The 14,314-nt window shown below is 43.5% G+C and overlaps 1 long non-coding RNA gene across 1 annotated transcript; it reads right to left on the bottom strand.

Annotated features, from left to right (window-relative positions):
- Window positions 1-157: 157 nt before the first annotated feature.
- On the bottom strand, window positions 158-13,937 carry LOC118003012. The gene is made up of 3 exons (XR_004677241.1): window positions 13,856-13,937; window positions 1,023-1,128; window positions 158-197 (listed from the first exon to the last, which is right to left on the bottom strand). It is a non-coding gene; the product is annotated as an uncharacterized LOC118003012 (long non-coding RNA).
- Between the last annotated feature and the right edge of the window lie 377 nt (window positions 13,938-14,314).

Genomic DNA, 14,314 nt, shown 5'->3' with positions numbered 1-14,314 from the left:
ATGCGGGGCTTGATCCCAGGACCCTGGGACCACGACCCGAGCCGAAGGCAGACGCTTAACGACTGAGCCACCCAGGCGCCCCCCTACTGTTTTTCAAATAAAAAAGCCGAGAGATGGTACCTTCCGGAGATCCTGGACCACATTTTCACCAGGCTCAGGTGCAAGTCTCTTCTCTGCGGTCTTTGGGCCTCTCACATCTGAAAACCCCAGCAAACTACCAGGTCAGTCATGCTGCCAGTGGGCAAGGCCCCCTTCCCAGGTAAAAGGTGTGGTGTTTTGTGCCCCTCAGTCCAGGATGTGTGGGGGAGGGCCTGAGATGGCACCACCCAGAGGAACCTCCTGTTTGGGGACTGAAATCCTGAAGGTGTAGGGCCACAGGGGTTTTTGTGACGCCGGAAGTGTATCCCCTGGAGCTGAGCTTCCCTGGGAAACAAACGGACTCTCAAGGGAAAGACACTTAGCTGCCTGCTGGCTCCCCACTCAGAGTCTGCTGAAAATACTTCTTCAAACCCCTGAGTTCTGAGGACCAGTCTACAAGTGCTGGAGCCAGAAGTGGTTAAACAAGTCTGTCCTTGGAATTCCTAGGCTTAGAGCCATGGTAATACAAGGATTGCTTGAGGGATTGCACTGTTTGGAGGAATGAGGTCTATGCTGAGGGCCCTGGGCAGTAACTAAAGCAGCGGCCGCAGCAGCCAACTGGGAGGATGTAAGAGGTCTCTCATTAGCTTATGAACAGGGTCTGCACACATATCGTCAGTTCATGAACTCCTCCACCATCACCAGGCTAACAGTCCTCTCCACTCCCTCCTCGATCCTTCTGAGTTACCAGACCCAGGGGGTTCCACTCTCCATACCTGTGGCCTCCACCTCATGTCCAAGCAGGACAAGCACAGGCAGAACAGATCGCACACCCTGCAGCCCATGCGAAGGAACCCAGCACCATTCCAGACCACACAACTGGTCTGCTTCTGGCCTTGAGACCCAGGTCGGTACCCAAGCCCTGGGGTTACTAGTGGCCTTACCCTTGCTGTTCTTTCCTTCACCCTCAGGCGCCCCTTCTTCCCTGGCTCTGTTACTTGTGACCTCTGTGATTTGGAGGAATCAGCCTCTCTGGGTGGGTTTCCTCATCTGTAAACAAGATAATGACATTTATCTTAGAAGGTGGTGGTAAGGGAGAAAAGAGACCCTGGGTGTAGAAATACACAGCTAATCTGAGCGAGTGTTTGTAATAGCTGAAGCTCACCCATGGGAACAGCTAGAGCTTGACCTCTCTTAATTTGTACCCTAGAAGTACCCTGTCCTGAGGGTCATAAGCTGCTCAGTTGGTATCAATGGCCGAGGCTGATTCCTACTGCCGGGGCGCCTGGGTGGCTCAGTCGGTTAAGCATCCCTCTTTGGCTCAGGTCATGATCCCAGGGTCTTGGGAGAAGGTTATTGCCCATCCTCACCTATCAGTTTGATAATATGACCTATAGACCACAAGGAGCAGAGTCCTCGCACACACTAGTGGTAAGAGAATAAATGGACACAAACTTGTTATCAGGGAACAACAACTAGAAATATTCAGCACATTCTCTTCAATTAAGCAATTCTCCTCATCAGAGCCCATCAGAAATATTCACAAATGTGCACAAGGTCAAATGACAAAGGCACTCATTGTAGCCTTATTTGTAATAGAAAAGTATATGGAGGCAATCTGAATGTCTAAAATTAGGGAACTAGAAACTGTGGAGTTACGTTGCTGCTGTGCTATGGGGTACCATGCAGCTGTTAAAAATAATGACAGATCCCAAAGCAATCTACAGATTCAATGCAGTCCCTATCAAAATTCCAATGGCATTTTTCATGGGAATAAAAAAAATCCTAAAATTTGTATGGAACCACAAAAGACCCCAAATAGCCAAAGAAATCTTGAGAAAGAAGAACAAAGCTGGAAGCATCACTCTCCCTGATTTTAAACTATGTTACAAAGTGATAGAAATCAAAACAGTCTGGTATTGGCAAAAAAACAGACACATAGCTCAGTGTAACAGAATAGAGAGTCCACAAATAAACCCATGCACGTACAGTCAATTAGCTTATGACAAAAGGAGCCAAGAATATGTAATGGGGAAAGGATAGTCTCTTCAATAAATGGTGTGGGGAAAACTGGACAGCCACATGCAAAAGAATGAAATTGGATCATTATCTTGCACCATATACAAAATCAACTCAAAATGGATTAAAGACTTGAACATAAGATCTGAAGCCAGAAAACTCCTGGAAGAAAACATAGGTGGTAAGCTCCTTGGCATCGGTCTTGGCAATGATTTTTTTAATATACACCAAAAGCAAAAGCAATAACGCAAAAATAGACAAGTGGGACTACATCAAACTAAAGGCTTCTGCACAGCAAAGGAAACCATCCACAAAATGAAAAAAAGGCAACCTACGGAATGGGAGAAAATATCTGCAAATCATGTATCTGGTAAGGGGTTAATATCCAAAATATATAAAGAAATACAACTTACTAGCAAATAATAAAACAATCTGATCATAAAATCAGCAGAGGAACTGAATAGACATTTTTCCAAAGAAGACATACAAATGCCTAGCAGGTACATGAAAAGTGAGCACCCAACAGGTGCTCGCTATCACTCATCATCAAGGAAATGCAAATCAAAACCACAATATGATATCTTACATCTGTTAGAATGGCTGTCATTCAAAAGACAAAAGATAACAAGTGCGGGCGAGGATGTGGAGCAAAGGGAACCCTTGCGCACTGTTGGTGGGAATGTAAATTGGCACAGACACTATGGAAAACAGTATGGAGGTTCCTCAAAAAATTAAAAATAGAACTACCATATGAACCAACAATTCCATTTCTGGGTATATATCCAAAGGAAACAGAATCACTATCTCAAAAAGATATCTACACCATCTATAGCCCCTTTTTCTTTTTTTTTTTAAGATTTATTTATTTATGAGAGAGAGAGAGAGAGTGGGGGAGGGGCAGAGGGAGAGGGAGAGAATCCTCAAGCAGACTCCCCGCTGAGGGCAGACCCTGATGCGGAGTTTGATCCCAGGACCTGAGCCAAAATCAAGAGTTGGACGCTTAACTGACTGAGCCACCCAGGCACCCCTACACCCCCATTTTCATTGCAATTTATTTACAATAGCCAAGACAAAGAAACAACCTAAATGTCCATCAACAGATGAATGGATAAAAAACTGTGGTATTTATCAATACAGTGGAATATTATTCAACCACAAAAAAGAAGGAAATCTTGCCATTTGCAACAACATGGATGGACCTGGAGGATATTATGCTAAGCGAAATAAGCCAGAAAGAAAGACAAAAACCGGATCATCTCACTTATATATGGAATTTAAAATAACAAACTCACAGAAATAGAGAACAGATTGGTGGTTGCCAGAGCCAGTGGGTAGGGAGTGGGGGAAATGGGGAAAGGGGGTCAAAGGGTACAAACGTCTGGTTATAAATAAATAAGTTCTGGGGATGTAAGGTACGGCATGGCGACTATAGTTAACAATACTGTGCTGTATATTTGAAAGTTGTTAAGAGGGTAAATCTTAAAAGTTCTCATCACCAAAAAAAGTAACAATGTGAAGTGATGGGTGTTAACTAAACAACATGGTAATCATTTCAGAATATATATCTATATCAAACCATTATGTTGTGTACTTTAAACATAATACCATGCTATATATCAATCATATATCAGTGAAACTGGAAAAAATAGAATTCCAATCTTGCTCCTACTTAAAACCCCACAATGACTTCCATGGCTCTTTGCATGACCTCCAATGTTCTAGGTGCTCAGGCCCTATCTTCTCTAGTCCTATCTTGCCCCCTGCATGCTATCTCCCAAACCCAACAAATTCCTTTTTGTATCAGCTATCACAAACACGTAGATCAAAAATAGTCGTACTAATCTAATACTTTTTACAGATCCACCATAGAAAGTAAAACTGAAAAATATGTTTTAACCCATTGGGGAGAAAGAGTCTATGACTTAAATTCATGACCCTGCTTTTGCCTAATTCCCAAGCCTTAGGAAATCTGTTCATTGCATCCCACCCAATAATGGTGATGGAAATAGCTAGAGGTACTTCGATCAATTCCATATTTATCAGAGCAGAAAATGCATTAAAGTGCTAAGTGTGCTAAAGTTTTACAATGATGGAAAAAATAATGACACATCATTATGTATTGACATGGAAAGATTTTATGCTTTAAAGCAAAAACTGCAAGTTGCAGAATTATTTTTCAGTGAGCTCAAAGTGCCTAGAATACAGTAGGTAATCAATAAATACTTGTTGAATTGAAAGAGTATGATCCCAGTCTGTTTAAAAGAAAAAAAATATTACCACCCCAACACACACTCAGAAACAAGTCCCTATGTTTTCCTATGTCTAAAAAAAGTTGTGGAAGGACAGTGGCCACTGTCAATGGTGTTTATCCCTGGGTCTGAGCAGCTTTAACTTTCCTCGGCTCTGGTCTGTAGAGCTCACATGATGGGAGGTGAGGTTGCAGTGGGCAGCCCGCCCACATACCACACAGCTCCCAGGAGTTGCTGGGGGGGTCTTTAGTTCTGCTCTCTCGGTGGGAAAGAACAGGAAAGCCCAGCCACTCCCAATCACTGCTCAAGGTAACTTACAGGGTCAGGCAAAAAAAGCTAAGGACAAGATGTGCAGTTATGTAGGACACTGTTTTATTTATACCTAAGGAGAGACACCAGAGCATGAACCCCCAGGGGCCCAGGTCTTGGGTGGGCCAGACATTGTGGGTGGGTGGCTTCTAAGGTTTGGAGAACCCATGCCCTGAGCAGGGGGTCACACTCCAGTAGCTGAATCCGGAGTCTCAGGTCTCTATGCTCAAAGCTTAGGGGAGAGACAAAGAGCCAGGCAGGGTAAGCCTGGACGACCGTGTGAAACTCCAGCAGCACCAGGGTGAGGTCAGAGGAACATCTGGGTCTGGGTTAGAGGTCACTGGAGAGCGTGAGGGTCAGTTTACAGGGGCCTGAACAGGCTGGGCGGGCCTCCCTGGGATTCTGGAAATGGGTACAAAACAGTATGGTGGCTTTGGAATATTCAGGAGGAATTTGTCTAAATTTAGGAGACATAATGTAGTTGAGGAGACTTTTAGAAGAAGGGCCACAGTTCATCTCCTATGTGCCAGGATGAGGTTTGTCTTCATCTGCTCAGGCTGCTATCACAAATTACAACAGACTGGGTGGCTTGAACAATAGCTATCTCTCCCAGTTTTGGAGGCTGGGCAGTCTGAGATCAGGTTGCTAGTATGGCTGAGGTCTTGGTGAGGGTCCTATTCCTGGTTTGTAGGCAGTCACCTTCTTGTCATGTCCTCACCTGGTGGTGGTGGTTGCGGGGAGGGGCAGTGAGCGCACTCTGGTCTCTTGGTCTTCTCACAAAGACACGAATTCCATCATGAGGGCCCCACCTTCACGACTTCACCTCAGCCCAAATGCCTAGCAAAGGCTCCACCTCCAAACACCATCCCATTGTGGGACCCACTTGAGGGGGTACACAAGCAGCCAGGCCATAACAAATGTGTGAGTGCAGTGGAGCTATCTTGACTGCTTACAAACTCCCAGGCCAGTCAAGCAAAGAGCATCCTGGGGCGACAGGTAAGGGCCAAGAGGTAAAGGTCAATTCCAATTCCGCCCAGGCACTCAGAGGCAAGGCAGATTCTAAGGGTTTCCCCACCATGCTCCACGGGATCAGGGCCCTTCAGAAGGTGAAGCCTAGAGGTAAGTGTAAGCAAGCCAAGACCCTGGCAGGGGACACCAAGAGGGACTTCTCAGGCCTTGAGGTCAGGATCGTAAGGGGGCTGAAAATCTGGAAGCCTGGGACGTCTCTGACTTATGAGCCAAGACTTAACTTGTAAAGCCCATCAAAGCTGTACTTTCATATACATTATCACACTGGATCCTCATAACAATACAGAGAGAGGCATTTACTAATTTATTGATTATACTTTATGGTCTTTCTAAGTTTTTAATGAAAACCCATTTCTAATATTCATTATGATAATCAGTGAAGTGCCTGAGACAGATAAGATATAGAGATACCTGAAGCTCTTGTAATAGCCAACTCTCGAGTGTGGACTTATTTTTTAATCAACTTTATTGAGGTATTATTTACATATAATAAGATGCACCCATTTTAAGTATGTTAATTTTAAGGTACATCAAGTACATTAAAAGCAGCTTGATGAGTTTTTCCAAAGGTATACACACATATAACAACCACTCCAATGAAGATGGAGCATCTCCATCACTTCAGAAAGTTCCCTCAAGCCTCTTTGCAGTTGGTCCTCCCTCCCCCTTTGTCCCCAGGAAACCACTGACCTGCTGTAATGATAGCTTAGTTTTGATTGTTCCAGAATTTCAATTAAATGAAATCATCCAGTACGTACTCTTTTGTGTCTGGCTTCTTTCATTTGGCATAGTATTTTTAAGATTCATGCATGTTGTGTGTATCAGTAATTTGTACCTTTAAATTATTGAATTGTCTTTATTTTGTATTGAATATGCCACAATTTATTTACCCATTCTCACGTTAATGGCTATTGGGTTGTTTCTGATTTTTCCTTATTGCAAACAAAACTGCTATAAACATTCATGTACAAATCTTTCTGTGGATATATAGTTTTTCATTTCTCTTGGGTAAATAGCATAGAGTGGAATTACTGTTGTGTTATGTATGTTAACTTTATAAAGAACTATGGATCTGGGGAGCCTGGCTGGCTCAGTCAGAGGAGCATGAGACTCTTTTTTTTTTTTTTTTAAAGATTTTATTTATTTATTTGAGAGAGAGAGAATGAGAGAGAGCACATGAGAGGGGGGGAGGGCCAGAGGGAGAAGCAGACTCCCTGCCAAGCAGGGAGCCCGATGCGGGACTCGATCCAGGGACTCCAGGATCATGACCTGAGCCGAAGGCAGCCGCCCAACCAACTGAGCCACCCAGGCGCCCAAGGAGCATGAGACTCTTGATCTCAGGGTTATGAGTTCGAGCCCCATGTTGGGTGTAGAGATTACTTAAAATCTTTTTATTTTTTGCTTTTTTAAACTTTATTTATTTACTTGAGAGAGAGAGCAATAGAGAGCGAGCGAGCGAGAGAGAGCACGAGCAGGGGAGGGGGCAGAGGGAAAGGGGCAGAGGGAGAGGGGCAGAAGGAGAAGCAGATTCCTTGCTGAGCAGGGAGCCTGACATGGGGCTCGATTCTATGAGCCCAGGGCCTTGACCTGAGCTGAAGGCAGACATTTAACTGACTGAGCCGCCCAGGTGCCCCTACTTAAAATCTTTTTAGAAAGGAACAGATAACTGAACGTCATCAAAATTAAAAACTTTTGTGCTTTGGGGTGCCTGGGTGGCTCAGATGGTTAAGCGGCTGCCTTGGGCTCAGGTCATGATCTCAGGGTCCTGGGATCAAGCCCCGCATCAGGCTCCCTGCTGAGCAGGGAGCCTGCTTCTCCCTCTCCTACTGCTCCCCCTGCTTGTGCTCTCTCGCTCTGTCAAATAAATAAATAAAATCTTTGGGGGAAAAAAAAAACCTTTTGTGCTTCAAACAGCACCATCAGGAAAGTAAAAAGACAACCTACAGAATGAGATAAAATATTTGCAAATCAGAAGTCTGATAAGGGGACTGTATCTAAAATATATAAAGAACTCTTACAATCCAGTATTAAAATGACAAATGATCCAACTAAAGAATGAGCAAAGGATCTGAATAGACATTTCACCAAAGAGGATATGCAAATGGCCCCTAGCCATCACAGAAATGCAAATCAAACCACTTCACCCCTAGTAGGATGACTATGCCCCAAAAGACAGTTAACAACAAGTGCTTGGCTATTCATAATAGCCAAACAGTGGAAAACAACCCAAATATTCATCAATTGATGGACAAGTAAAATTTCATACCATGAAATATTATTTGGCAATAAAAAGGACTTAACTACTGGTATGTGACAACATAGATGAATCCTTTTTTTAGGATTTTAAGGATCATGACCTGAGCCGAAGGCAGATGCTTAGCTGACTGAGCACCCAGGTGCCCCAACATGGATGAATCTTGAAAACATAATGCCAAGTCAGTCACTAAAGAACATATGTTGTATGATTCCATTAATATGAAATGTCTGGAGCAGGCAAATGAAATGTATAGAGACAGCAGATTAGTGCTTGCTGAGGTCCTTGGGGTGGGAATGGGGGTGGAAATGGGGACTGAGTGCTAATGGATACAGCAGTATAATGACTGCTAAAATTGATTGTGGTAATGGTTGCAGAACTCTGTGAATATACTAAAAACATTCATTTTTACAGTTTAAACCACTAGATGAATTATAACAAAAATTGTGCAAATGTCCACTTTTATAAATTATTAGACATTTTCTTAATTGGGAAACAATTTTATAAAGTTACATTACTGATTTATAGATAAAGCACTTTTTTTAGAAGCCCACAGAGCATAACACAAAAGGATACTATTATTCAATACACTTCATATTGGTTAAGTTATTTGCTGAAATTATATCTGCATAGTGCATTGATCCTGCTTCAAAGGAAGGTATAGTAAGGATTTCCAATATGATGATGACAATGTGTGGACTGAAAAGCAGAAGAAAATACGCATAGAATTGGATATGAAGTAAATATTGTGTTTTCTTCAACATTCTATCCATATTGTTTTGAAATAAAAGAACATGTTCTAAATATTAACACACACACACACAAACAAGAAAAATAACATCAGTAAAACATGCAGAATACATTCTTAACACATTCTCTCTCTCACTCTCTCACACACACTCTCTCTCTCTCTCTCTCTCTCTCTCTCTCACACACACACACACACACACACACTCACTCTCTCAGTCTGGCGGCTCTGCCACATCTAGATACAAATAGACAACTGTTTGAGGGGAAGGCTTCTCCGCCTAGTATCCCCAAGGAAAGGAACGTTTCCAGACTTGCCATCTTCAGGGCTGGCACTATTTGCACCCCTAACCTAGGTGCAGAAAGGGGAGGAGCCCCCGTACACACCAGGATGTCTTTCTTTTTTTCAGGCAGTGCTCCTGTGTTTTCAGGGTAAGAGGGGAGCCGGGGTGGGGGGTGGCAGAAGACACTGGGGGCGGGGGGGGGGAGGGGCGGGTGCGGCCGAGGGTGCTCTGTCGAAGGAGGCGCCCTCCGCGAGCAGCACTGCCACCTTGTGGCCGGGGATGGTCCCACCTCTGGGTGAGGCCCCAGGGACCCCCAGTGGAGCTCCTTCAAACTAGGCCGAAGAACACGTTGCAGGGGCGCCTGGGTGGCTCAGTGGGTTAAGCGTCTGCCTTCTGCTCAGGTCATGATCCCAGGTCCTGGTATCGAGCCCCACATCGAGCCCCACATCAAGCCCCACATCGAGCCCCACATCAAGCACCACATCGAGCCCCACATCGAGCCCCACATCGGGCTCCCCGCTCCGCGGGAAGCCTGCTTCTCCCTCTCCCGCTCCCCCTGCTTGTGTTCCCTCTCTCGCTGTGTCTCTCTTTGTCATCTTTCAAACATCATTTTTATTGTTCTTTCTTAATATAAAAGTAATTCACGTGCACTCTATAAGTTTTAGAAAGTTGAAATGAGATAAAATAAATAAGAGAAAATAAAAACGGATAACCAAGGTTGAGCACTTGGATGTATATTTTTCCAGTCTTTTTTTTTTTTTTAAACAAAAGTAGGATTAGACAGTACATACTATTTTTTTCATAAGCTAAATATATTGTACCAATCTTTTCATTTGTTAAACATCGTTCTGCATTTTTTTTTAAAGATTTATTTATTTATTTGCGAGAGAGAACGAGAGACAAGAGAGCACGAGAGGGAGGAGGGTCAGAGGGAGAAGCAGACCCCCCGCCGAGCAGGGAGCCCGATGTGGGACTCGATCCTGGGACTCCAGGACCATGACCTGAGCCGAAGGCAGTCGCCCAACCGACTGAGCCACCCAGGTGCCCTGCATGTTTTAATTAATGAAAAATAATGGGCTCCTGTATACAAGTCGTCCAGCCTCAACAACGCCTGTGCTACCAGCCTCAACAACATGGCTGACCTCACGTTTTCAATGCCTGTGCCATATTCCTTTCTTTAGGTGGTTGGGCCAGAGTTTATTCAACCAGCAGTAAAGAGTTGAGCATTTAAATTATACACAATTTCTTCACTGAGGTACCGTTACACTGGAACGAACAACTCAGTTGCTGAATCTTTACAGAAGTGCATGGTTATTTTCTTGGGTAAATACCCAAGTCAAAGGTGATATGAACTTTGTAAGATGTCTCATATATTACCAAGATACTTTCCAGAAAGGCTGAATTAGGAGCCTTTTTAAATATAAAAAAATTGAGGTGCTTCTCCACATATAACAGTAAGGAGAAACTAGTAGAGAAAACTTACAATAATAAAAAATACTGTAAATTCAGCAACACTCTATTTTTTTTTAAGACTTATTTTATTTATTTTAGAGAGAAAGAGAGAGAGTGAGAGCATGTGTGAGCAGAGGGAGGGGCAGAGGGAGAGGGAAACAAGCAGACTCCCCACTGAGTGTGGAACCCCATGCGGGGCTCAATCCCAGGAGTCTGAGATCATGACCTGAGCCGAAATCAAAAGTCAAACGTTCAACCCACTGAGCCACTCAGGTGCCCTGTAAATTCAGGAACAGTTTAAAGGGGGTTTTATTTTTATTAATCATAATTACACCTATATATTATTCCTTCAAATCTTTGATTTTCAAAAATCCAAAACCACAGAAAATTTGAAAGAATAGTATTATGAGCATCCTTACTCTCTATCAAGCTTCAACAATTTTTAATATTTTGCAACTTTGCTCTCTCTCTATATATAATATGCATGAGTTTTTGCTGAACCTTTTTTTAAGGTTTTGTTTATTTATTTATTTTTAAAAGATTTTACTTATTTGTCAGAGAGAGAGAGCACAAGTGGGGGGACAGCAGGCAGAGGGAGAAGCAGGCTCTCCGCTGAGCAGGGAGCCCAATGTGGGACTCGATCCCAGAACTCTGGGATCATGACCTGAGCCGAAGGCAGATGCTTAACCAACTGAGCCACCCAGGCATCCCTTATTTATTTATTTTAAAGGTTTTATTTATTCATTTGAGAGAGAGAGAGAGCGCACAAGCTGGGGGGGAGAGAAAGCATGAGCTGCGGAGAGTCAGAGGGAGAAGGAGAGGCAGAGGGAGAGGGAGAAGCAGACTCCCCCCACTGAGCAGGAAGACCTATGCCAAGCTCTATCCCAGGACCAGGAGATCATGACCTGAGCTGAAAGCAGACACTTAACCATCTGAGCCACCCAAGCACCCCTTTGAAGTTTTATTTATTTAAGTAATCTCTCCACCCAACGTGGAGCTTGAACTCACAACCCTGAGATCAACAGTTTCATGCTCTTCCAACTGAACCAGCCAGGTGCCCCTTGCTGAACGTTGTGAAAGTAAATTGCAAACATCATGCCACTTTACCCTTAAACACATTAGCATGCATCTCCTAAAATAAGGGCATTCCCTTATATAACTATAAAACCATTATCATACTTAAGAAAACCAACAATAATTTCATAGTATCATCTAGTATTAGTCTATATGAAAATTTCCCCAATTGTCCCTAATTATAGTTTTTTAAAATCAGATTCAATCAAAGCTCATGAATTGTTGCGTTTAATCCAGATTAGTCACTCCTTTCTTTTTCTGACATCGTCCTTTTGAAGATTGCAGGCCAGCTTCCTTTTTCTTTTTTTTTTTTTTACGATTTTATTTATTTATTTGTTTGACAGAGAGAGAGAGAGCGAGCACAAGCAGGGGGAGCAGCAGAGGGAGAGGGAGACTCAGGCTCCCTGCTGAACAGAGAGCCTGATGTGGAACTTGATCCCAGGACCATGACCTGAGCCTAAGGAAGACGCTTAACTGACTGAGCCACCCAGGTGCCCCAGGCCAGCTTACTTACAGAATGTTCCACATTCTGGATTTAGTGATTGTTTCCCCATTGTGTTGTTCAGCTTGTTCCTCTGTCCCTGTGTTTTCATCAAATCTGAAGTTAGGTTCAGAGGCTTTCTATAAAAGAGGCGTGCCATATTTGATTGTATTATTTATTGGTCCTGCTTGTAAACCATTCTTCCTCTGAGTTGCATGGCTTATATAGTACTCAAGTATTTGTTAGATAAATAATTTAGTTGCATTCTTGTGCAGCGATTTTTTTTTTTAAGATTTTATTTATTTATTTGAGAGAGAGAATGAGAGAGAGAGAGCACATGAGAGGGGCGAGTGTCAGAGGGAGAAGCAGACTCCCCGCCAAGCAGGGAGCCTGATGCGGGACTCGATCCCGGGACTCCAGGATCATGACCTGAGCCGAAGGCAGTCGCTCAACCAACTGAGCCACCCAGGTGCCCTTGTGCAGCGATTTTTAAGAGCCAGTGTATGGATCACTGCTGATTTGTTTTTTGTTTGTTTGGTTTTAATTTTTTAAAAAATTTACTTATTTGACAGAGAGACAGAGAAAGCACACAAGCAGGGGGAGCGGCAGGGAGAGGGAGAAGCAGGCTCCCCACTGAGCAAGGAGCCCAATGTGGGACTCAATCCCAGGACCCTGGGATCATGACCTGAGCCAAAGGCAGACACACTTAACTGACTGAGCCACCCAGGGGCCCTAATTACTGATGATTTGAAGATATTTTCAACAGACATGAGCAAATAAGGAAAATAGGGACTAGGGAATGAGTTTTCCAGAAAGCCAATTTTATTTCATTTAAAAGGCTTGTTAATTCACCTGAAAAATTACTTACCAATTCCAAAGGGAAAAATAGTAATTTAACAGTGGGGAAACAGTCACCACCATTCTCACCAAGTGATCAAAATTAACATTTCTCAAAATAGGACAAACCAATGTCATGTGCCTCTTGATGTGATATACTGAGAAAGGACACATCACTTCTGTGGTATATTCTTGGCAAAAAGGCACTGCCTGAATATGATCATGCGGAAACATCAGTCAAGCTCCAACTGAGGGTTATTCTACATAATAACTGGCCTGTACTTAAAATTTAAAAAGTCCATGTCATAAAACACAAAGAAAGGCTGAGGAATTCTTCCAGTTTGAGGGAGACTAAAGAGACAAGACATCTAAATGCAGTATCTGATCCTGGACAGGATCCTGGACCAGAGAAAACAACAGCTATTAGGAGGAGGAGGAGGAGGGGAAGCAGGAGGAGGAGAAGGAAGAGGAGAAAGAGGGAGAAGGAGGAGGGTGGAGAGGAGGAGGAAGTGGAGAAGAGGGAGGAGAAGGAGGAAGTGAGAGAGGAGAGAGAAGCAGGGGAGGAGGAGATGGGAGGGAGGAGGGAACCCTCCTCCAACTCCCCTCCAGCAGCAGGGGGAGGGGACATTATTGGGACAGCTGACAAAAATTGAAGAAGGTACATAGATTCGATAATATTATTGTACCAAAGATGTTAAATTTCCTGATTTCGATAATAATACTATAGTATTTCAGGGTTAAGAGGTGCCATATCTACAACTTACTTTACAATTTATTTGTATAGAGACTACTTTTTCTCTTTCTGAGTGTGTGAAAGAAAACAATAAGCCAAATATGGCAAAATGTTAGTACTTTGTAAATCTGAGGGAAGGGCATATAGGAGTTCATTGTACTATTCTTGCAATTTGTTTGTTTGCAAACATTTCAAAACAAAAGCTTTTTAAAAAGCAAAATCTGTTAGTATGCATCAATGCCATTCCCATATTATTGGAATTAAAATTCGTTTGTAAATGAAATGATGGTGATAGTAGATGGTACTTACTGTCAGTGCACTTCTTGGCAAAGTAAAAAGTTAGCAAGCTCCACAGTGGACCCTACGCCAGTGATTTTTCCTGGTGCAAAAAACCTGGAAATATGAGAAGCACTATTTTAGTGTGTATCCCCAAAAGGATGGACTCCTGTCTTCATCCAGAGGCAGGACACCATGTGTCCTCAGTAATGGGCCAAGAACAGCTTTGTGGTGGCCTCATGGGGCATGAGGGACCTGCATCCACGTATCTTCTTGGGCACCCATCCACAACATACATCCCGAGTGCCACTGGAAAGGGGAGTCCACCCTCTCTTGGCATATGACTGGCTGGGGTGTGCTGGGGTCTGCTGGGGTCCACCAGAGCTGATCACAGGGACGGAGTTGACATCACTGTCTCTTTCTGGAGACAGCAACAACAGAGTGAGAAAATCATGGCAAGTGATAAAGGTGGGCTCTTAATTAAGCCCTTGG

This window comes from Mirounga leonina, unplaced genomic scaffold, assembly GCF_011800145.1.
Source record: "Mirounga leonina isolate KUSES-001 unplaced genomic scaffold, KU_Mleo_1.0 Mir_91, whole genome shotgun sequence".
NCBI classification, from domain to species: Eukaryota; Metazoa; Chordata; class Mammalia; order Carnivora; family Phocidae; genus Mirounga; species Mirounga leonina.
This window is presented reverse-complemented; position numbering and strand designations above follow the sequence as displayed.